This window comes from Triticum dicoccoides, chromosome 2B, assembly GCF_002162155.2.
Source record: "Triticum dicoccoides isolate Atlit2015 ecotype Zavitan chromosome 2B, WEW_v2.0, whole genome shotgun sequence".
Classification (NCBI taxonomy): Eukaryota; Viridiplantae; Streptophyta; class Magnoliopsida; order Poales; family Poaceae; genus Triticum; species Triticum dicoccoides.
In genome coordinates, this window is record NC_041383.1 from 13,448,037 (window position 1) to 13,473,509 (window position 25,473).

Genomic DNA, 25,473 nt, shown 5'->3' on the forward strand with positions numbered 1-25,473 from the left:
GGGGTCAAGAACATAATAACCAAAGCAGTATACCATATGTTGTACTTTCTGTTTGAATTACCATGGAATTCTCTACTTATGCAACAATATTTTATTATGAGTATGCATATCAACTGAAACGAGATCGGGGTTAGCGTCGTCTCCCCATGCAGATTTACATGTAATGTGTGCGCGCGTTTGATAGTAGCGATAGCGATGGAGATTCTGAGTATATTTTTAGAAAAATAGCAGCGATGGCAGAGGCGTTGCTCCTCTTAATGATGCCATCATCACACTTATTCCAAAGGGGCCTGGGGCTGTTGACATCCGAGATTACCACCCCATCAGCTTGGTGCACAGTTTTGGGGAAAATTCTTTAAAAGCTGATGGCCATTATTGGAGCAATAATACTAATCCCGAAACTGCTGCATGCCAATCAGAGTGATTTCGTTGTCGGGTGCTCAATTGTGGATAATTTTGTCATAGGTGCAGCTTTCAATCTATACTCTCCACAACGTTGCCTCCACAATGCTAAAACTGGATATTGCCAAAGCATTCGACTCTATGGGCTGGCCCTTCTTGCTGAAACTCTTCGCCACGGGGGTTTTGGCTATAAGTGGAATGCTAGGCTGACTATACTCCTCTCCACGGCTAGCGCGAGAGTGCTAATCAATGGCTCGCCTGGTGATGAATTTTCGCATGCTCATGGGCTGCGATAGGGAGAACTTCTACCCCCCATCCTCTTCGTCCTTGTCATGGATGCGCTGACAGCATTACTCAAGAAAGGAGATGACAGCCACTTTTTGGTTCCATTGCTCGCTGTGTATTAGGCACCGATTCTCTGTTTATGGCGACCACGTGGTATTACGAAGGAGGCTCCACATGCACAGGAGGCCGAGGCGGCCATGATATTTTTGCATATGTACAGATGGCATCTGGGCTGCGGTATAATTTGGTCAAAAGTTCTGCCTCCCTCATCCACTGTGACGCGACAAATACTGATGTAGTTCTCCTCAAGCTTGCGTGTCCTATCAGGAGCTTTCAGAGTGTGTTACCTTGGCCTTCCTCTCTCTGTCTCTCGACTGACGAAGATGGACCTTCAGTGGTATGTGGATCGTGTTGCTAGCCATTTGCCTACCAGGAAGGCCTTGCTGGTGCGCCGTGCTGGAAGATTGCAGCTTCTGAACTCGACATTACAGCAACTTGAAGCAACCCCATGATTGTTCTTGCTTTGCCAGCTTGGTTCTGGTCCTGCATCCAGAAAACCCTTAGAGGATTCTTTTGGCGTGGGCACACAGAAGTGAAAGATAGAAATTGCCTGGTCAACTGGAGGCTTGTTTGCACACCAAATGAGTATGTGGGGATTGGTTGTTCATAACTTGCATTTACTTAACCAAGCCCCCATGTTTAAGTGGCGCTGTCTAGAGAAGGTAGGTGGACGGCCACTTCTCGGCTAGAGCTGCTTTCGTCCCTTGTGCTCAACAACATTGTCGTCATGAGCGCCTTCAGAAACAAAAAAAAATTGTTTCGCTGTACTCGAGGGTGATGAGCTCCAGGAGGAGGTGGCAGCGGCACAACGGAAAGTTCCACTTCTTAGCTCAGCCTACCCGGTACCCTTTAGGTGTACCATTGGCAATTCCTGTGGATGTGTTCTAGAAGAAGCATTAGCAGGGGGTGCGCCACAGACATTAGTCAGAGATGCCAGGCTAAGGCCAACTCCACCGCGCGACCCCATCTTGTCCGGGTGCGTCCGTTTGGGGTAAAACGGATGAATAGCGCGGCCCAACGCACGACCTCAAACGGATAAATGTCTGGATTCCATCCGTTTTCGACCCATCCCCAGCCAAAAGTTGTGCTCGGTTTGGGGTGAAACGGACGCGCGCAGACGGCCGCGACCCACGCCCTTGTCCCCCCTGTGGCCCGCCTGTCGGGGACACTAGTAGTCCCTCCGCTCCCAACGCTTCAACCCTCTCTCTCCTGCCCCGCCCCGCCGCTATTCTCCGGCCGCCTCCTCACCGTGCAGCCCCCGGCCGTCCATAGCAAACAACATGTAGACATGGCCGCCACCACGCCCGTGCTTTCGCCGTAGTTTTGGCCGTCGATCGGAGGAGGTTTGGACGTCGCCGTCTTTGCCGGTGGCAGAGGAGACACGACCTCCGGCGACGTACCACGGCGGCCGCGACAGCTTCCGACGGCTCTAGAGCGGCCAGTAGCCGGCCGGTAACCACCCCTGCTGTGTCGAGGTGATCGTCGCGGCCTCTTCGCCACCACGACCGCGAGGTGTTCGACATTTTGCCCACAAAGGTATGGACAGTGGAGACGAGTTTTCTTCCACCACTTCCTTTGTTCATCGGACGATTCGTCATAGGATGATGAAGTTCTTGTGGTGGTTGCACTGTTCGTTCACGACCACATTCAGTGGCAGCTTCCTCGGTACAGGGGGTCAGTCCCTGGCCGTGCTCCCAACCTGAACCGCAAAGGGGAGAGAGGCCACGCCCTGCTCTATGCCGATTACTTTTCCAACAAACCGCTCTTCAATCCGGATAAATTCCGTCACCGTTTTCGAATGGCAAGGCATGTGTTCAATCGTATCCGAGAGGGAGTGGTTGCTCATGACCCATACTTCGAGTGCAAGACGGATGCCCTTGGCAAGCTTGGGTTCTCCTCTTACCAGAAATGCACCGCGGCCGTTCGCATGCTTGTGTATGGAATTCCAGGCGATCTGGTGGATGAGTACGTGCGTATGAGCGAGACAACATGTCTGATGTCAATGTACAAGTTCTGCCAGGCTGTGGTCGAGGTGTTTGGCCCAAAGTACTTGAGGCAGCCAACTGCCGCTGATACAGAGAGATTGTGGGAAACCAACGCAGCTAGAGGCTTTCCAGGCATGCTTGGCAGCATAGATTATATGCACTGGGAGTGGAAGAACTGTCCATTTGCTTGGCAGGGCCAGTACAAGGGGCATGTCAACGCGTGCACTGTCATATTAGAAGCGGTGGCATCGCAGGATCTTTGGATATGTCATTCTTTCTTTGACATGGCAGGTTCTCACAATGATATCAACGTGCTGCAGCGTTCTCTAGTCTTCGCGAGGCTTGTAGAAGGCCGCTCCCCACTTGTCAACTTTGAGATCAACGGCCATTAGTACAACAAAGGATATTATCTAGCTGATGGTATATATCCTCAGTGGTCAACTTTTGTGAAGACAATCTCGAAGCCTCAAGGTGAGAAGAGAAAGAGATTTGCCCAAATGCAAGAGAGTGCTAGAAAGGATGTGGAATGTGCTTTTGGTGTGCTTCAATCCCGATGGGGCATCGTTCGATACCCTGCACTGTCATGGGATGAAAGGAAGCTTTGGGAGGTGATGACTGCTTGTGTGATCATGCACAACATGATCGTCGAGGACGAGCGTGATGACCGTATCTTCGACCAAGGATTTGATTTTCAAGCTGACAATGTTGAGGCCCTGTACCAAGAACCGGCCACGTTTGATCAGTTTGTCCAGTTCAATCGTGAGCTGCGTGATTGTCACACTCATGTGGATCTTCAAAATGACTTGGTTGAGCACGTGTGGGAGCATGTTGGCAACCGATAGATGTATTGGTTCGTTTTATGTTCATTCAAGACAATTTTGATTTGGTTGTAAAACTTTCTTTATTGAAGACAATTTCGATTGGGTTTTAAAACTATTTTAATTTTCAAAAAAGTAATATTTGGACGTGCAAACTTATTTTCAGATGAAAATATGGGCATTTTAGGCCTTGCCGGATGGGATGGGGCAAACGGTTGTGGCCGCGCGTTGGGCGCACGTCCACCGCATCTCAGGACATGCCTGGACACGATCTCATTGCCCTATCTAAACGGACAGAATCGAGATAAAATGGACGTGCGTTTGGGGTCGCGCGGTGGAGTTGGCCTAAGTGAATAGTAAGGAGATTCCCTAGGTCCTGCGTGCTCTACCACCGGGATCTTGTCTGCCTCGTGTCACAGCCTCAGGCTGGAAAGTAGACGGTCCCAGGGTCCACTTGCACGTCTTTCTCAGCCGCCTATCCTTTCCTATCTAGAGCAGTCCACCCGTTTCCCCTCTCCCTTCCTCCGGTCCTGATAGTAGTACACAGTAAGGCTGGTTATAGTGGGAGTAACTTAGCTAGTAACATAGCGCTCTTCGAGAAAATTCTGCTTATGTGACAAGTAATTAATGAAAGGTGGTAACATAATATGTTACTGTAACATAGCGCTTTCCAAGACAAGATGAGTCTATGAGCTAGTAAATGAAGCCATCTATGATACTACTATTATGTTACTTTGCATTATGAAGATAATAACTTAGACTAGTGTCATCTAAGTTACTCCTCACTATGACCAGCCTAAACACAAGTACTAGTAGTATAGGCCTGCAGGCTAGTACTTGGGGCTTTGCCCGTAGCAAAGTTGCATGTGTCCTGTCACATGCACTGACTGGTCACTCTTCACCTTTCATCCATCACATGCATATTCAGAGCCTCGTCTCTCCCTTTCTTCACAGCGCACAACAGTCAATAGTTAGAGAGAATAATAGAAGAGGAGAGAGAGAGAGTATGCAAGATGCAAAAGTTTTCAGAAATTGGTTCAAAAAGTCAAACCGAAGTGAGAGAGAGTTGCCAGAAGCAAAATATTTTCTGGAATATTTTTTTGAGTCTGTTTCATAAATAAGCTGCATGCACATTCAGAGAGGCGATGCATTCTTCTTTCCGTTCTCTATGTGCTTCTTCTGTTACGCATGTGATGGTGACTGGTGAGAGAGAAATACAAAAGAACGAGCAAAGTTTACGAGAAGGAGAGAACATGGCTACAGTAGCACTGCAACATGACATGCCTTGTCGTGAAGAGTGGCCTACTAGGCCCATCCAAAATTCGAAATTGGTAGGCTTCGCGAAAGATCATCAAGGATTAAGAGCCAGGCCCCAACAGCTGTCTGCACATATCCACATGTAACGTGGGAACGAGAGGAAGGCTGTCATAAGGGGTACCGCGTAGCCCCAACTATGAAAAAACGTTATCGCGGCACAAACACATCGGGGGCAAGAAAGGCGGCGGCGCTTAAAGGTAAGAGATGGGGAATTGAACCAATTTTAGGGTTGGGAGCTAAATTTAGACCTCTGAAATAATGTCCTTTGTGCATGTATTTCCCCCCGCATGCTGACTACTTAAGGGCGTCAACCACCCCCTCGGTGACATGGGCGACATGACATACAATATTGCTAGCTACGAATTTTCTTCCTCAACACTGTGTGTGTTCTTATCCCTTGGTTTGTTTATGCATTTGTGGTACTAGCATTTGATCTGGACACGCTATTTTTATCATATTTAGTTCTTTACATATCCAGCATGTGTAGTCCCCTCGTTCGTATGGTCATCATAATTTATCTACCCCATTTCTTTAAACATAACGGAAAATTGCCCATATATTAAAAAATGCTCAACATTAAACAGAAATTCATATAAACACATGTAATAAATAAGCATATTGCCATATGACAAATTCCATACATCGATTTAATACAAGGTTTACTGTGTGACTACTCCAAATCTTGAACGAACACATACTCATTATATATGTAGTGTTAGTATAAAAAAATCATACCTTCAAATAATTAGCCATACATGTCATCTCTCTAAGATGAAGTACTACTATCTTCAATAAATTCAAATAAATTATACACCTATCAATACTTTAATGCTACCATCACTTAATGTTTTCTCATTACGAATGGCTCCAAGAATAACTCTCTTATTTGCCTTCTATTCTGACCATCCGGTGCCCCAAAACCATCGCCACTTTGGTAAACACATTGAGATATCCGGGCTGAATTCACACATGTCTCAGCATATGTTCTAGATAACCAGCAATGTTCGTAAGCTTCTCGTTAATTATTTTCCAAGCATCCATGGTAAGGTTATCCATGGCTTTGCGAGACTCTTTCTCATTAGATCTGTTCTCCAACATGTGGATAGCTATGGAAGATGGTGCATCCCCTCTCTCTAGCTCAGCCTGTTGTACATATTTTCACACAATTCATAAATATGGTGATAGATATAATGAGACATCATAGAAAGGTTTAGCTTAGCTGATGAAATGGACAAAAGGTAAAAACAGATTGATAGTCCTTACGGAGTGTGTTGTAGAGTCATTGCAGAGCCGAAGAATTAACACCGCTGACTGAACTAATCTTGGATAGCTTCCAACTTTACCAAGAGGCTTTGCGGTAAGTTTTTCCTCCATGCCCAGAAGGGGAAACGCATGTTTCAGCAGCAAAGGGGCAGAGGACGAAACTGATCCATTCTCTAGGTAGTCATGGAGTGTTGGTCTGTGGTTTCCATGGTGCCACTTTGCCTCCACCAGGAATGACTCTGCGATGTCATGCCACCAACAATATGTAGAACTGATTCAGTTTTTGGTGAAAACTATCTATATTATTGGTATAATCTACTAGAAATTTAACTATTTGCATAAGTGTCTAAACTTACCGCTTTCTGAAGAACAAAATGAGTGTCGCAACCATGTTGCTTCAATGCATTATCAGACACCTCATGGGATGTATCGTACATGACCGAGTAGAGTGCTTGCATGTATTCAGGAAGCGCTTCACTCGGTCTTTCTTCCCATCTGACAGTATTTATTTTGGCAAATTTAGAAAATGGAAAAGCTTCATTCAGGGTAAAACTACCAGGTTACTGGAAATAGGAGAAGCACAGTGCTACATTTCTACGGTTACCTTCTAATGGCGTCAGTGAAAAGAACGAGTTCATCCAGAGTTCCATACACATCATAAACATCATCCAAGTTTACTATCAGATTAGCAAGTTTAGCAAGCACTTCCCGACACGCTCCGTGTTCTGGCTCCCACACAATTCCATTTTGCATAATGGAAGCACTCCATGAGACGATCCCTCGCAAACCCCAATTTTTCACCAAGGGCTGTCTCCTTCCACCACCTATATATGTACAACTATGTCAATTTTAACATCATAAATAGTTTATGTAATCATGTACTCCCTCCAACCCAAAATATAAGCTCATTTTAGACACGGAGGGGGTATCTATAAGCTGCAGGAAGTTCTAGGGAAAAATAAAGGAAGCCGAGTATGAAACATGAAAGTAAATAGATATATTTATCGGACTCTGCATCATAACATGCACACAATCCAGATGCAATTGGAAGTAAATAGCGTTGGTTACTGTAATTATAGGTTTCATTCAAGCTTAGTTACCTTGCCAAACTGCCAAGCTCTTGATGGTGCACACTCTGGACATTATTGAAATCCATCGCCGCAAACTGAAGTAGCATTGGAACAGAATTGCTCACACGTCTAGGGTACTGACCTATGTGATAGATCCTTTGGATCGGTTAGGCTAGATTAGATCCGGTAGCCCTACCTTCTCCTTGCGTTGAAGAGCTCAAGCCGGTGCCGGCCATGGCGAAGTAGTGGCCGGTGATGGCAGAGAGATGGCAGCGGTGGTGTGCTTCCCGTGAGCACCGTGCTAACTCTAGATCCGTAGGGATTGTCGGTGTGGTTTGTGGCAGCGATTAACCTCATAACTCGTGCCCTGGGCCCCACCTATGTTTATATAGTGCGGGTCATAGGGGCCCACCAACCATGGTTTTGTTGGGCGCCCCCGATCAGGGCGCGATGCAAGGGCCCGTTCGACCCGTTGGGCTCGAACGGGAGAGAGATCAACCTAACACTATGAACCATCTTGTTTCTAGTCTAGGAGACCTCCAGTGCAATGGAAGGTCCAAAGCATGAAACACACTGCACCGTAGGTGGTGATCCATTGATGGCAGGAGCCCTCGGGAGTGAATTGCAGAAAACCGCCACATTGAAGCGTCGTGTTGCAGAAAAGACTCTTCTACGAATTTGTGCCAGAAAACACTGATTTTGGTCCTAGTCATTTGCAGAAACCACCTAACATTCTATTCGGGCTTTTTAACCTCTATTATGGCATGTGGGTCCCACATTTGGTGACGTGGCATAACGTTGAAGGAAATATGCCCTAGAGGCAATAATAAAGTTATTATTTATTTTCTCATATCATTATAAATGTTTATTATTCATGCTAGAATTGTATTAACCGGAAACGTGATACATGTGTGAATACATAGACAAACATATAGTCACTAGTATGCCTCTACTTGACTAGCTCATTAATCAAAGATGGTTATGTTTCCTAACCATAGACATGTGTTGTCATTTGATTAATGGGATCACATCATTAGGAGAATGATGTGATTGACATGACCCATTCCGTTAGCCTAGCACTTGATCGTTCAGTATGTTGCTATTGCTTTCTTCATGACTTATACATGTTCCTGTAACTATGAGATTATGCAACTCCCGTTTACCAGAGGAACACTTTGGGTGCTACCAAACGTCACATCGTAACTGGGTGATTATAAATGAGTACTACAGGTGTCTCCAAAGGTACATGTTGGGTTGGCGTATTTCGAGATTAGGTTTTGTCACTCCGATTGTCGGAGAGGTATCTCTGGGCCCTCTCGGTAATGCACATCACTATAAGCCTTGCAAGCAATGTAGCTAATGAGTTAGTTACGTAATGATGCATTACGTAACGAGTAAAAAGACTTGCCAGTAACGAGATTGAACTAGGTATTGGATACCGACGATCGAATCTCGGGCAAGTAACATACCGATGACAAAGGGAACAACGTATGTTGTTATGCGGTTTGACCGATAAAGATCTTCGCAGAATATGTAGGAGCCAATATGAGCATCCAGGTTCTGCTATTGGTTATTGACCAAGAATAGTTCTAGGTCATGTCTACATAGTTCTCGAACCCGTAGGGTCCGCACGCTCAACGTTACGATGATAGTTTTATTATGAGTTTATAAGTTTTGATGTACCGAAGGTTGTTCAGAGTCCCGGATGTGATCACAGACATGACGAGGAGTCTCGAAATGGTCGAGACGTAAAGATTGATATATTGGAAGCCTATATTTGGATATCGGAATGGTTCTGGGTGAAATCGGGATTTTACCGGAACACCGGGGGGTTACCGGAACCCTCCCGGGGGTTAATGGGCCTTAGTGGGCCATGAGGGAGAAGAGGAGGGCCGGCCAGGGCAGGCCGCGCGCTCCCTCCCCCCTTAGTCCGAATAGGACAAGGAAGGGGGGGGGGGGGGCCCCCCTTTCCTCTTTCCTCTCTCTCCTTTCCTTCTCCACCAAGGCAAGAGGGGGGAGTCCTACTCCCGGTGGGAGTAGGACTCCTCCAGGCGCACCCCTAGGGGGCCGGCCGCACCTCCCCCTCCCTCCTTTATATATGGGGGCAGGGGGCACCCTAGGACACACAAGTTGATCTTCAAGATCGTTCCTTAGCCGCGGTGCCCCCCTCCACCATATTCCACCTCGGTCATATCGTCGCGGAGTTTAGGCGAAGCCCTGCACCGGTAGAACATCATCATCGTCACCACACCGTCGTGCTGACGGAACTCATCCCCGACACTTTGCTGGATCGGAGACCGGGGATCGTCATCGAGCTGAACGTGTGCTGAACTCGGAGGTGCCGTACGTTCGGTACTTGGATCGGTCGGATCGTGAAGACGTACGACTACATCAACTGCGTTGTCATAACGCTTCCGCTTACGGTCTACGAGGGTACGTGGACAACACTCTTCCCTCTCGTTGCTATGCATCACCATGATCTTGCATGTGCGTAGGAATATTTTGAAATTACTACGTTCCCCGACAGTGGTATCAGAGCCAGGTTTTATGCGTAGATGTCATATGCACGAGTAGAACACAAGTGAGTTGTGGGCGATACAAGTCATACTGCTTACCAGCATGTCATACTTTGGCTCAACGGTATTGTGAGATGAAGCGGCCTGGACCGACATTACGTGTACATTTACGCGAGACAGGTTTCACCGTTACGAGCACTCGTGCTTAAAGGTGGCTGGCGGGTGTCTGTCTCTCTCACTTTATGAAAGAACATGCGGTGCCCCCATGTTTGGTTTTGGTAATTGATGACAATCTCTATGGACTAATAGTTGTCTTGAGTTATATTTGAAGGATTTGTCCCTAGGCTTTTCTTGAAGTCCATGTGTTGGTTTCAAGGAGTTTATGAGTTGACCAAGGTGCTATTAAGGAATTATCCAAAGATTGGTCATGCGAGTGTTGAGCTTATTGCAAGCATGTCTTAAAGAAGAAGGTTGTGTGATCATTCATGTTTACCTTCAATACATCATCCAAATGAAGAGAGTTGCAAAGATTCAAGGTTTATCAAGACTAAGTCAATAGTGAATCAAGTTGATCAACTCACAAAGCGTAGAAGATGTACCGAGGGGACTCAAGTGATCCCATGGTATGGTAAGCATTGTCCATTGCACTTTATGTACTAACCCATGGTCTATGTGAGAGTTGTATGTGGGATTAGGTACGTATCCATGGGCTTGCGTCAAGAGCAAGATATCATACAACCCACGGAAAGGATGACATCAAGTGGTGATCGTCATCAAGATTGCCGTGTGCAAGTTCAAGTGGAGCATCACGAAGAGATCAAGTGCCTGAATCTTGCCATCCATTGTGGTGTCAATGGACTTGTGAAGATGTGCCGAAGAGTGGCTCACCCATAGTGAATTATGGGGGATCAATCATCTAGTTTCATCGAGCCAACGCAATCAAGAAAGGTGGTCCAACTTGAGGGAGTCAAGATCGTCTTCATCTAGCTCAAGTGGACCATGTGCAAGGCAAAGGTTTTCCCTTGATAGGTTTTCTATTTTACCGGTCTTGTGGTGGTAGTTGGGAGACCGAGTTATAGGATCGTTTGCCGTACTATCAAGGGGGGCTCTCAAGTTGGTAGCTTGATCGTATCGTTAGTAGAGAGCTCAAATCATTGCATCCTTGCATCATATTTCTTGGTTCTTGTTTGGTTATCTTTGTGAGTCTTAGAGCTTATGGTCATCTTGATGACAAGCTTGAGTTCATCGAAAACGGAGTTCGCATGTGTCTTCTATGATGTTTCGGTGTGGGAGGTTTTACTGGTCTTATCCGATGAAGGGTTCTCACCATTTTCTTATGGGACTTTTATCATTTGCTTATTCTTGATATTTCTATCAATATTGTGTTAGCCCATGTCGTTAGCTTTCCAACAAACTTGGTTTCGTTGAATTCGGAGTCCGTTTGCAAAAGTTGTGGCTGTTTTGGTAAAGGCTGCAGCGGTACTACCGCGACTAGAGCGGATGTAATTTTTTACTACTGCTCCGGAGTGGTACTACCGCGGCTCCTGAGCGGTAGTACCGCTCCAGAGCAGTACTACCGTGGCTCCTAAGCGGTAGTACCGCCCCGGACCAAAAACTCGTGCTTTCTCTCTCGATTGGGCTGTTTTGACTGTGCTAAGCGGTAGTACTGCTCCTCCAAGCGGTAGTACCGCTTGTGCATGACCTGAGCACATAACGGTTGGATTCGGGAGGTCCTATAAAAGGGGGTCTTCTTCCCCAATGAACCTAATCCTTTGAGCTCGTGTTCTTCCCCCATTGTTGCCCTTCTTCGAGCTTGCTAACTCTCAATCCGTCCATGGATTCTTGCTAGTTTTTGAGGGAAAAGAGAGAGGAGATCTAGATCCACATTTCCACCAATCACTTTCTCCTCTATGTGAGGGGAACCCCTTGGATCTAGATCTTGGAGTTCTTGGTGTTCTCCTTCTTGTTCTTCCTCTCATTTTCCTCCCTAGCATTAGTTGCTTCGGTGGGATTTGGGAGAGAAGGACTTGGGCACTCCGTGTGCCCTTACCATTGCATTTGGTGCATCGGTTTGAGTTCTCCACGATGATACGTGGAAGTTACAAGTTGAGAAGCTTATTACTCTTGGGTGCTTGGTGCCCTTGAGCTTGTTCCTCTTGGGTCCTTGGGCGCCCTAGACGGTTGGTGGTGTTCGGAGCTCAATCATTGTGGTGTAAAGCTCCGGGCAAGCGTCGGGGTCTCTAATTAGGTTGTGGAGATCGCCCCGAGCAATTTGACGGGTACCGGTGACTGCCCCCAAGGGTTGCCAAAGTGTACGGGTTCGGTGACCGCCCCCAAGGGTCGCCATTTGTACGGGTTCGGTGACCGCCCTCAAGGGTCCCTTAGTGGAATCACGACATCTTGCATTGTGCGAGGGCGTGAGGAGATTACGGTGGCCCTAGTGGCTTCTTGGGGAGTATTGTGCCTCCACACCGCTCCAAATGGAGATTAGCATCCGCAAGGGTGTGAACTTCGGGATACATCGTCGTCTCCGCGTGCCTCGGTTATCTCTTACCCGAGCCCCTTTACTTATGCACTTTACTTTGTGATAGCCATATTGTTCTTTGTCATATATCTTGCCATCACATAGTTGCTTATCTTGCTTAGCATAAGTTGTTGGTGCACATAGGTGAGCCTAATTGTTGTAGGTTTTGTGCTTGACAAATTAACCGCTAGGTTTATTCTGCATTTGTTCAAGCCTAAATCGTAATTATTTTAAAGCGCCTATTCACCCCCCTCTAGGCGACATCCTCGGTCTTTCAATTGGTATCAGAGCCTCATCTCTCTTTGTTAGGCTTAACTGCCTAGAGAGTAAAGATGTTGACTAGGGGATTAGGATTCTCTGACTCTCTTAGTTTCGATGGCAGAAATTTTGATGTTTGGGTAATTCGCATGCTTAACCTCTTTAGGGTCATGGACCCAAATTTAGAGCAAATTGTAGATATGGGTTTTTCTCCTCCAAAGGATCCCCAAAGATTATCTTTAGAGGATGAGAAAAACTCTTATCTCAATGCTCAAGCTTCTAATGTGCTTTTCGATGCTTTGAGCAATGTAGTAATATTTCAACTCATGCCGTTCCGGGATGCTCATGAGTTATGGACAAAGCTTCAAGATAAATATGGCGTGTCCAAGATTTGTAAGGATGATTGTTCTCCCTCCACCTCCGGTCGTATAGTCTTCTCAACTTCTTCTACTTCACCTACATGTGGTTTGCCACAAGATAATGATATGGTGAGTAGTGTTGGTCATTGCAATGATGATAGTATGCTTATTGTGGATGATCCTTCATCACTATATTATTGCAATGCTCCTTCTTTGGGCTTTAACACTTCGAGCACTCCAAATGTTTCACATGCTTGTGTTGATAGTCCTTGCATATCATGTAGAAATTGCTTGACTAAATCTCATGATGATATGCTTGCTATGTCTTGTTGCCATGATAAAAATGCGTCTATTTCCTCGAATTGTTGTGCTAACAATGTAGAGGAATCCGAACACTCCATGGAACAAGATGTGGTGTTTAATGGTGCCTCAAGGGATCCTACATCATCATCTATTGCTTTTTTCCTTATGGCTAAGGCGTCAAAGGTATCTCCTACTTTGTACCCCAATATGTCTCTTGATGATGATGTTGATGCTAATGATGATGAGGATAATGATGAAGAGAATGATAATGTTGCCTCCTTAAAAACTAAGGGGGAAATGATTTTTAAAGCTCTTCATAAAAATAAAATTGCTCGTTCCAACTTCATGGAAATAATGTCCATTGCCATTGATAGCAAGAAATACATTGAGGAGTTGGAATCTCATCTAGAGGAGCATGAGGCCACCATTGATAAAATGGAAGGTCATGGGCATGATTACGCTAATGAGATTGCGGACCTCTCTCAAGCTCTTGAACTTGAACAACCACCAAGGAATCTCTTGAGGAGACTTTTGCTCTAGAATTGTCTAGAGTGAAGGAATCTACTGATAGAGCTCTTGAGGTGGCCAATGTTTTTGAAACTAAAAATGCTAAGCTTGAAGTTGCTCATGCTAGACTCCTTGAGGATTTTGAGCACCTCGAAAATGGCTCAAGGGTCATCAAGGGTGAGCTCATCAAACTCACCGAGTCTCATGCTCAACTTGAAGCTTCTTATTTAAAAGAGCTTGCCAAGTTGCCTTCTCCTCTTGTTGTTAATGATGATGCTTGTGCTACTAATTCTATTACTTGTGAAGCATCCATTTTGAAGGAGAATGTTGAGCTACGGGCTCAACTTGAGGTGCTATCTTGCAATTATGGGAAATTGGAAGAAAGTCATAAAAAGCTCTCAAGCTCTCATGATGATCTTCTAGTATCCCATAGTGTGCTAAAGATAGCTCATGAGGCCATGATTGCTAAGGTAACATCTAGTGAGCCTCATGTGGATACTAGCACTACTTCTAGTCAAAATAGTATATTGCCATGTGCTAGTCCTTGTAATTCATCTACTCACAATCTTGGTACATCTTGTGATGAATTGCTTTCCTTGCCTTGTTGCTCTAACGATGAAGCTTATACTTCCTCTAGTACTTGTGTTGAGACTAACCATGTAGAGGAAATCAAAGAGCTCAAGGCCCAAGTCACTTCTTTGAAGAAAGACTTGGAAAAACTGTCATGAAGGGAAATCCACACTCAACAATATCTTGAGTGTGCAAAAATCCCCCAATGACAAAGGTGGACTTGGATTCAACTCCAATAAGAAGAAGAAGTCCAAGATGAACAAAAAGAAGGGCCAAGAACAAGTCAAGAATTCGGTCAAGATTGTTTGCTTCAAGTGCAAAGTAGAAGGGCATCATGTTAGATCTTGCCCATTGAAGAAGAAGGCCATTAGTGTCAAGTAACAAGGGAAGAGGGCACAAGTTCAATCTCATGCTCAACCTCAAGTTGAAGAAATGCCACTTCCCAAGAAGACTCAAGCGAATGCTTCTCTTGTGGAAAAATCAAGTGAGAAGAAAGTGAAGAGTAGACGTTGCTACTTATGTCGTGAGAAAGGTCACGTCGCTTCTTCATGCACTAGTGGTAACTTATCCAACCCAATTATTATTGATGACATCTATTCTCTTGGGAAGGATAAGGTTGGCAATGTGTTTGCCAAGTTTATTGGTACTCAAAGTGGTGTCAAGAAAAGAACCATTTGGGTAGCCAAGCCTATTGTGACTAACCTCTTAGGACCCAACTTGGTTGGGGACCAAAAAGCTCAAACTTGATCAATAGGTGTTGTTGGAGGGCATTGGAGACTTGGCTACATTATGAAGAATTAAGGGGACTTCATCATTCTCTTTGTCTCAAGCCAAGTCAATTGGATTATCAAGTTTCTATCTTATATCCAATGTGCCTCCTTGAGGTAACTTGTACTTAAATTGTTTACCTTGAAAGTTACTTGCCCCCTTGCATGCTTTGGTTTTGTTCCTTCCATGTATTTGTATATGTTGCACTTCCAACTTGCTTATCTTGAGCAATCAAGTATGTGTGTGTGTTGGTTTGCACATCATGTACGTGTGCATCGTGCGTTGAGCCTTTTTGCTTCCTATTTGTATCCTAGTTGGCTCGTGTGAGATATCAATGGAACATCCCATTTTGGGGGAGTAATGTGCTTTGTGCACCTCACAATCCTATTAATGTGTGTACATGAGGAATACCATCTAGTATTGATATTACAAGATTATCTAGTCGCTAGGTGGTATATCTCTCATGAGAAATTCAAATTCTAAAAATTCCATTGATTATATCGTGTTGGATCCTCTTATTGCCTCTTGTTAAGTTCTTATTGGTATCACATTATGGGGGAGTAATATGCTAAGTGCATATTACAAGCCTAGAAAATGTGTACATTTGAGATATTGTCACCTAGAATTGATATTGTAAATTATCTTGTTCCTAGGTGGCATGTTAGCTCTACAAGTTGCAATTTGCTTTTTGTTTGGAGTGAAGATGATGTCGGATATCCTTGCTATCTACCACCGGAAATTATTTCCAAATACTTCTTGTCTTTTGACAATTGGTAATCACTTATGTGTGGTAGAATTTAATTCATCATCTTTACATTGGCTTTTGTTTATTTGCCTTTTTCTCTTGCCAAGGTTTATGTCAACTCCCGTTGTCTTCCCTACCACTTGTGGATCTTGTTTATTTCTTGTTATTGTCTAGTGTTTTCTAGATATAGTGAAAGTGGTGATCCCACCTTGTGCATTTTGTATTCAAATGAAAATCCTATATAATGCACAACTCGTCGTCTCCGCTCGGTTATCTCTTACCCGAGCCCCTTTACTTATGCACTTTACTTTGTGATAGCCATATTGTTCTTTGTCATATATCTTGCCATCACATAGTTGCTTATCTTGCTTAGCATAAGTTGTTGGTGCACATAGGTGAGCCTAGTTGTTGTAGGTTTTGTGCTTGACAAATTAATCGCTAGGTTTATTCCGCATTTGTTCAATCCTAAACCGTAATTATTTTAAAGCGCCTATTCACCCCCCTCTAGGCGACATCCTCGATCTTTCACTTTAGCTGAATCGAGTGTGGCTACGCCCAGTCCTTGCGAAGGTTAAAACATCATTAACTTGACGAACTATCGTTGTGGTTTTGATGCGTAGGTAAGAACGGTTCTTGCTCAGCCCGTAGCAGCCACGTAATATTTGCAACAACAAAGTAGAGGACGTCTAACTTGTTTTTGCAGGGCATGTTGTGATGTGATATGGTCAAGAGTGATCCTATATTTTATTGTATGAGATGATCATATTTTGTAACCGAAGTTATCGGCAACTGGCAGGAGCCATATGGTTGTCGCTTTATTGTATGAAATGCAATCGCCCTGTAATTGCTTTACTTTATCACTAAGCGGTAGCGATAGTCGTAGAAGCAATAGATGGCGTAACGACAACGATGCTATGATGGAGATCAAGGTGTCGCGCCGGTGACAATGGTGATCACGACGGTGCTTCGAAGATGGAGATCACAAGCACAAGATGATGATGGCCATATCATATCACTTATATTGATTGCATGTGATGTTTATCCTTTATGCATCTTATCTTGCTTTGATTGACGGTAGCATTTTAAGATGATCTCTCACTAAAATTATCAAGAAGTGTTCTCCCTGAGTATGCACCATTGCGTAAGTTCTTTGTGCTGAGACACCACGTGATGATCGGGTGTGATAGGCTCTACGTTCAAATACAACGGGTGCAAAACAGTTGCACACGCGGAATACTCAGGTTAAACTTGACGAGCCTAGCATATAACAGATATGGCCTCGGAACACGGAGACCGAAAGGTCGAGCGTGAATCATATAGTAGATATGATCAACATATTGATGTTCACCGTTGAAACTACTCCATCTCACGTGACGATCGGACATGGTGTAGTTGATATGGATCACGTAATCACTTAGAAGATTAGAGGGATGTCTATCTAAGTGGGAGTTCTTAAGTAATATGATTAATTGAACTTAAATTTATCATGAACTTAGTACCTGATAGTATTTTTCTTGTCTATGTTTGTTGTAGATAGATGGCTCGTGCTGTTGTTCTGTTGAATTTTAATGCGTTCCTTGAGAAAGCAAAGTTGAAAGATGATGGTAGCAATTACACGGACTGGGTCTGTAACCTGAGGATTATCCTCATTGCCGCATAGAAGAATTACGTCCTGGAAGCACCGCTGGGTGCCAGGCCTGCTGCTGATGCAACTGACGACGTTAAGAACGTCTGGCAAAGCAAAGCTGATGACTACTCGATAGTTCAGTGTGACATGCTTTACGGCTTAGAACTGGGTCTTCAACGACATTTTGAACGTCATGGAGCATATGAGATGTTCCAGGAGTTGAAGTTAATATTTCAAGCAAATGCCCGGATTGAGAGATATGAAGTCTCCAATAAGTTCTATAGCTGCAAGATGGAGGAGAATAGTTCTGTCAGTGAATACATACTCAAAATGTCTGGGTATAATAATCATTTGATTCAACTGGGAGTTAATCTTCCTGATGATAGTGTCATTGACAGAATTCTTCAATCACTTCCACCAAGCTACAAGAGCTTCGTGATGAACTATAATATGCAAGGGATGGACAAGACTATTCCCGAGCTCTTCGCAATGCTAAAAGCCGCGGAGGTAGAAATCAAGAAGGAGCATCAAGTGTTGATGGTCAACAAGACCACCAGTTTCAAGGAAAAGGGCAACGGGAAGAAGAATGGGAACTTCAAGAAGAATAGTAAACAAGTTGCTGCTCAAGAGAAGAAACCCAAGTCTGGACCTAAGACTGAGACTGAGTGCTTCTACTGCAAGCAGACTGGACACTGGAAGCGGAACTTCCCCAAGTATTTGGCGGATAAGAAGGATGGCAAAGTGAACAAAGGTATATGTGATATACATGTTATTGATGTGTACCTTACTAATGCCCGCAGTAGTACCTGGGTATTTAATACTGGTTCTGTTGCTAATATTTGCAACTCGAAACAGGGACTACGGATTAAGCGAAGATTGGCTAAGGACGAGGTGACGATGCGCGTGGGAAATGGTTCCAAAGTCGATGTGATCGCGGTCGGCACGCTACCTCTACATCTACCATCGGGATTAGTTTTCGACCTAAATAATTGTTATTTGGTGCCATCTTGTTTGATGCGAGACGGTCATTCATTTAAGTCAGAGAATAATGGTTGTTCTATTTATATGAGTAATATCTTTTATGGTCATGCACCCTTGAAGAGTGGTCTATTTTTATTGAATCTCGATAGTAGTGATACACATATTCATAGTGTTGAAACCAAAAGATGCAGAGTTGATAATGATAGTGCAACTTATTTGTGGCACTGCCGTTTAGGTCATATCGGTGTAAAGCGCATGAAGAAACTCCATACTAATGGGCTTTTGGAATCACTTGATTATGAATCACTTGGTACTTGCGAACCGTGCCTCATGGGCAAGTTGACTAAAACGCCGTTCTCCGGAACTATGGAGCGAGCATCTGATTTGTTGGAAATCATACATACTGATGTTTGTGGTCCAATGAATGTTGAGGCTCGCGGCGGGTATCGTTATTTTCTCACCTTCACAGATGATTTGAGCAGATATGGGTATATCCACTTAATGAAACACAAGTCTGAAACATTTGAAAAGTTCAAAGAATTTTAGAGTGAAGTGGAAAATCATCGTAACAAGAAAATAAAATTTCTACGATCTGATCGTCGAGGAGAATATTTGAGTTATGAGTTTGGTTTACATTTGAAACAATGCGGAATAGTTTCGCAACTCACGCCACCCGAAACACCACAACGAAATAGTGTGTCCGAACGTCGTAATCGTACTTTACTAGATATGGTACGATCTATGATGTCTCTTACTGATTTACCGCTATCATTTTGGGGTTATGCTTTAGAGACGGCCGCATTCACGTTAAATAGGGCACCATCAAAATCCATTGAGACGACGCCTCATGAACTGTGGTTTGGCAAGAAACCAAAGTTGTCGTTTCTTAAAGTTTGGGGCTGCGATGCTTATGTGAAGAAACTTCAACCAGATAAGCTCGAACCCAAATCGGAGAAATGTGTCTTCATAGGATACCCAAAAGAAACTGTTGGGTACACCTTCTATCACAGATCTGAGGGCAAGATTTTCGTTGCTAAATTCAGATCCTTTCTAGAGAAGGAATTTCTCTCGAAAGAAGTGAGTGGGAGGAAAGTAGAACTTGATGAGGTAACTGTACCTGCTCCCTTATTGGAAAGTAGTTCATCACAAGAACCGGTTCCTGTGACAACTACACCAATTAGTGACGAAGCTAATGATATTGATCATGAAACTTCAGATCAAGTTTCTACTGAACCTCGTAGGTCTACCAGAGTAAGATCCGCACCAGAGTGGTACGGTAATCCTATTCTGGAAGTCATGTTACTTGACCATGATGAACCTACAAAACTATGAGGAAGGGATGATGAGCCCAGATTCCGCAAAATGGCTAGAGGCCATGAAATCTGAGATGGGATCCATGTATGAGAACAAAGTATGGACTTTGGTTGACTTGCCCGATGATCGGCAAGCCATTGAGAATAAATGAATTTTTAAGAAGAAGACTGACGCTGATGGTAATGTAACTGTCTATAAAGCTCGACTTGTTGTGAAAGGTTTTCGACAAGTTCAAGGGGTTGACTACGATGAGACTTTCTCACCCGTAGCGATGCTTAAGTCTGTCCGAATCATGTTAGCAATTGCTGAATTTTATGATTATGAAATTTGGCAAATGGATGTCAAAACTGCATTCTTGAATGGATTTCTAGAAGAAGAGTTGTATATGATGCAGCCAGAAGGTTTTGTTGATCCAAATGGTGCTAACAAAGTGTGCAAGCTCCAGCGATCCATTTATGGACTGGTGCAAGCATCTCGGAGTTGGAATAAACGCTTTGATAGTGTGATCAAAGCATATGGTTTTATACAGACTTTTGGAGAAGCCTGTATTTACAAGAAAGTGAGTGGGAGCTCTGTAGCATTTCTGATATTATATGTAGATGACATATTATTAATTGGAAATGATATAGAATTTCTGGATAGCATAAAGGAATACTTGAATAAAAGTTTTTCTATGAAAGACCTCGGTGAAGCTGCTTATATATTGGGCATCAAGATTTATAGAGATAGATCAAGACGCTTAATAGGACTTTCACAAAGCACATACCTTGATAAAGTTTTGAAAAAATTTAAAATGGATCAGGCAAAGAAAGGGTTCTTGCCCGTACTACAAGGTGTGAAGTTGAGTCAGACTCAATGCCCGACCACAGCAGAAGATAGAGAGAAAATGAAAGATGTTCCCTATGCTTCAGCCATAGGCTCTATCATGTATGCAATGCTGTGCACCAGACCTGACGTGTGCTTAGCAATAAGCTTGGCAGGAAGGTACCAAAGTAATCCAGGAGTGGATCACTGGACAGCGGTCAAGAACATCCTGAAATACTTGAAAAGGACTAAGGATATGTTTCTCGTATATGGAGGTGACAAAGAGCTAGTCGTAAATGGTTACGTTGATGCAAGCTTTGACACTGATCCGGACGATTCTAAATCGCAAACCGGATACGTGTTTTTATTAAACGGTGGAGCTGTTAGTTGGTGCAGTTCTAAACAAAGCGTCCTGGCGGGATCTACATGTGAAGCGGAGTACATAGCTGCTTCGGAAGCAGCTAATGAAGGAGTTCATTTCCGATCTAGGCGTCATACCTAGTGCATCGGGACCAATGAAGATCTTCTGTGACATTACTGGTGCAATTGCCTTGGCAAAGGAATCCAGATTTCACAAGAGCACCAAGCACATCAAGAGACGCTTCAATTCCATACCAAGTCCAGGTGGGAGACATAGAGATTTGCAAGATACATACGGATCTGAATGTTGCAGACCCATTGACTAAGCCTCTTCCACGAGCAAAACATGATCAGCACCAAGACTCCATGGGTGTTAGAATCATTACAGTGTAATCTAGATTATTGACTCTAGTGCAAGTGGGAGACTGAAGGAAATATGCCCTAGAGGCAATAATAAAGTTATTATTTATTTTCTCATATCATGATAAATGTTTATTATTCATGCTAGAATTGTATTAACCGGAAACATGATACATGTGTGAATACATAGACAAACATATAGTAACTAGTATGCCTATACTTGACTAGCTCATTAATCAAAGGTGGTTATGTTTCCTAACCATAGACATGTGTTGTCATTTGATTAATGGGATCACATCATTAGGAGAATGATGTGATTGACATGACCCATTCCGTTAGCCTAGCACTTGATCGTTTAGTATGTTGCTAGTGCTTTCTTCATGACTTATACATGTTCCTGTAACTATGAGATTATGCAACTCCCGTTTACCGGAGGAACACTTTGGGTGCTACCAAACGTCACAACGTAACTGGGTGATTATAAAGGAGTACTACAGGTGTCTCCAAAGGTACATGTTGGGTTGGCATATTTCGAGATTAGGTTTTGTCACTCCGATTGTCTGAGACGTATCTCTGGGCCCTCTCGGTAATGCACATCACTATAAGCCTTGCAAGCAATGTAGCTAATGAGTTAGTTACGTAATGATGCATTACGTAACGAGTAAAGAGACTTGCCAGTAACAAGATTGAACTAGGTATTGGATACCGACGATCGAATCTCGGGCAAGTAACATACCGATGACAAAGGGAACAACGTATGTTGTTATGCGGTTTGACCGATAAAGATCTTCGCAGAATATGTAGGAGCCAATATGAGCATCCAGGTTCCGCTATTGGTTATTGACCGAGAATAGTTCTAGGTCATGTCTACATAGTTCTCGAACCCGTAGGCTCCGCACGCTTAACGTTACGATGACAATTCTATTATGAGTTAATAAGTTTTGATGTACCGAAGGTTGTTCGGAGTCCCGGATGTGATCACAGACATGACGAGGAGTCTCGAAATGGTCGAGACATAAAGATTGATATATTGGAAGCCTATATTTGGATATCGGAATGGTTCCGGGTGAAATCGGGATTTTATTGGAACACCGGGGGGTTACCGGAACCCTCCCGGGGGTTAATGGGCCTTAGTGGGCCATGAGGGAGAAGAGGAGGGCCGGCCAGGGCAGGCCGCGCGCCCCCTCCCCCCTTAGTGCGAATAGGACAAGGAAGGTGGGGGGGGGGGGCGGCGCCCCCCTTTCCTCTTTCCCCTTCCTCCTTTCCTTCTCCACCAAGGCAAGAGGGGGGAGTCCTACTCCCGGTGGGAGTAGGACTCCTGCACGCGCACCCCTAGGGGGCCGGCCGCACCTCCCCCCTCCCTCCTTTATATACGGGGGCAGTGGGGCACCCTAGGACACACAAGTTGATCTTCAAGATCGTTCCTTAGCCGTGTGCGGTGCCCCCCTCCACCATATTCCACCTCGGTCATATCGTCGCGGAGTTTAGGCGAAGCCATGCGCCGGTAGAACATCATCATCGTCACCACGCCGTCGTGCTGACGAAACTCATCCCCGACACTTTGCTGGATCGGAGTCCGGGGATTGTCATCGAGCAGAACGTGTGCTGAACTCGGAGGTGCCGTACATTCGGTACTTGGATCAGTCGGATCGTGAAGACGTATGACTACATCAACCGCATTGTCACAACGCTTCTGCTTATGGTCTACGAGGGTACGTGGACAACACTCTCCCTTCTCGTTGCTATGCATCACCATGATCTTGCGTGTGCGTAGGAAATTTTTGAAATTACTACGTTCCCCAACAAACGTTTCGTGGTAGACGCCGTCAGACTGGTATTTTTCCAAAAAGAACCTTCCTCCCAATCCCCTCCCCTGCCCGATCCAGATCGCCACCGGGCTTCCCTCTTTGCTCCAGCTGATGTCGTCGCCGGCAGCGTGCGTGCAGGGACATGGCAAAGTGCACCAGGGAGGGATGCCGGGGACGAGGAGCAGCTGCTCCGGCTGGGCCACCGGACCTCGCACTACTTCGCTGTGAACAGGTCATCCGGGAACGGCGGCGGGGCTCGTCTACGCAGCTGCCTGGTATGGCGACCTGCAGGACGCCTGCGCCCGCCTCGCCGTGCCGGAGCTGCAGGACGCTCGCGCCCTCCTCGCCACCAGGTTCGGCAGGGGCTTCGCATCCACCACGGCAGAGCTGCAGCGCCGCACCTTGGGACCAGCCTCTGGCGCCCTTTCTCTGCTTCCGTGGCAGCAGGCTCGCCTACGCCTTGAGGATGCCTTGCGCCGCGGCGGTGCCCTCTGATCCCGTTCCAGGCGACGAGACCCATCACTCATGGACGGCGTGCTGCTGTTCTGCTGCTCTGCTCGGCTGCTGTGTCATCCCAAATCCATGGAGGGAGTTGATTGCTTTTTGTTTTTTGATTGAAGCGTGTCCCTGTAAAAATACAGAGACTGATTTGTAAAGCCAGAAAATCCCTCATCTAACGTCGTCTACCATGAAACGTTGTGCCACGTCATCAAATGCAGGACCCACATGTCATAATAGAGGTTAAGATGCACGAACAGAAGGTTAGGTGGTTTCTGCAAATGATTAGGATAAAAATCAGTATTTTCTGGCACAAATTCGTAGAAGAGTCTTTTCTGCAACACGATGCTTCAATGTGGTGGTTTTCTGCAATTCACTCAGCCCTCGGAGAGCATTGATAGAAAATAATCTTGCTTCGTCCAATGCTTTCTCGCCTCTGAACGCAAGATACCAAGCAGTCCTTTGACATCATCTGTTCCGTGATTGACGTTTTTAAGACATTCTATATATACACACACACCATGGAACAGTGTCATCTATATACACAAAACCATGTTACAAATAAGAGTCGATGTGCAAATAAACCAAGTATTCTGTGTTCATATACGCTTTTTTGCTGGCTCAAAATGTTAGGTTTAATCTTGATTCATGTATCTGCATATTTAGTTTGCTTATGTTATGCATGTTGCATAGGTTAGAGAGTAGCTAGTCCGGTGAAGTTTCAGCGGAGGCATGCGGAGACTGCGAGATGCCGGGCTGCCGTGTGATACGGCGAGATGCCGGGCTGCCGATGGCGGCGTGACACCGCGGTGCCGCGCGAGGCGGCAAGGTCGTGTGATACGGCACACACGTAGATGGCTGAAGCAGGACTGGCCGGCTGGACGGTGAGTTAGTTTGCATGAATGGAGTCGTCGTTAGCTGCATGTATGGGTTGGTTAGTGGGCTAGCTAAAAGGTCGGTCATGTAGCCATGCATGCGTTGAGTCTGTTTGTGCATGACCGAGTGTAGGTTAGTTAGCAGGTGATGCATATCCTGGAGAGATTCTAGGAGGAGATGGTGTTATGCCGACGTGTGTAGGATAGTGGCCGAGTGCGTCGGTCAGCCTAGTGTGTGCGTGCGTGAGTTAGTGGCTGGGTGTGAAGTCATTTGTACTGCCTATTTAAGTTCAACAAATGAATGAGAATAGGGAAGCCGTGAGGGCTGAGGGAAAAAAGATGTAGCATATGTGTGTCTCACCGGGAGAACAAAGCAAAGCTGGTTCCTCCCACGGTGAGGTGTGTGTGTGTAGAGTTTCATGTGTATGTGTGTGTTCCATGTGATCTTGGGAGAAGATAGAAAGGAGAGAGAGCTGTGCGAAGCAGCGCAAGGAAGAAGAGGAGCGGCGCTGCGGGAGGCGGCGCCAACAATTGGCATCAGAGCCTTGTTAATCCGTGGCGGCGACGACGGTGCCGGCGGCTATGGTGGCCGCCGTGGTGCTGGGCGGAGGCAACGGCTGCGATGGCGTCAACCACGACAAGATGGTGCATGGTGGTGTCCGGCGCCATCGGCAGCCCGGCATCTCGCCGTATCACACGGCAGCCCGGCATCGCGCAGTCTCCGCATGCCTCCGCTGAAACTTCACCGGACTAGCTACTCTTTAACCTATGCAACATGCATAACAAAAGCAAACTAAATATGCAGATACATGAATCAAGATTAAACCTAACATTTTCCCTCCTAATCTTGATTCTCCAATCTTCACGCGGTTCACCCGCTGCCACTTGACGACACAATCGCGGCGCTGCACACCTTGCCTGGACCGACGCCATCGCAGCGCTGGTCACCACGCCATCTTGCCGCACCGTCATGCTGCAATTTTTGTTGGCTTCTCACCAACTCTTCACCATGACGATGGCATCACACCACCGCCGTCGGCTTCGCACCGACCCAAGCGACAACATCGCGCCGTCGTCCATCTTCTTAGCGGCATCA

General features: G+C 45.4%; 1 pseudogene; it reads right to left on the reverse strand.

The window, feature by feature from the left end:
• Positions 1 to 5,708: 5,708 nt before the first annotated feature.
• Positions 5,709 to 25,473, reverse strand: part of LOC119360222 — a 30,741-nt pseudogene continuing 10,976 nt past the window's right edge.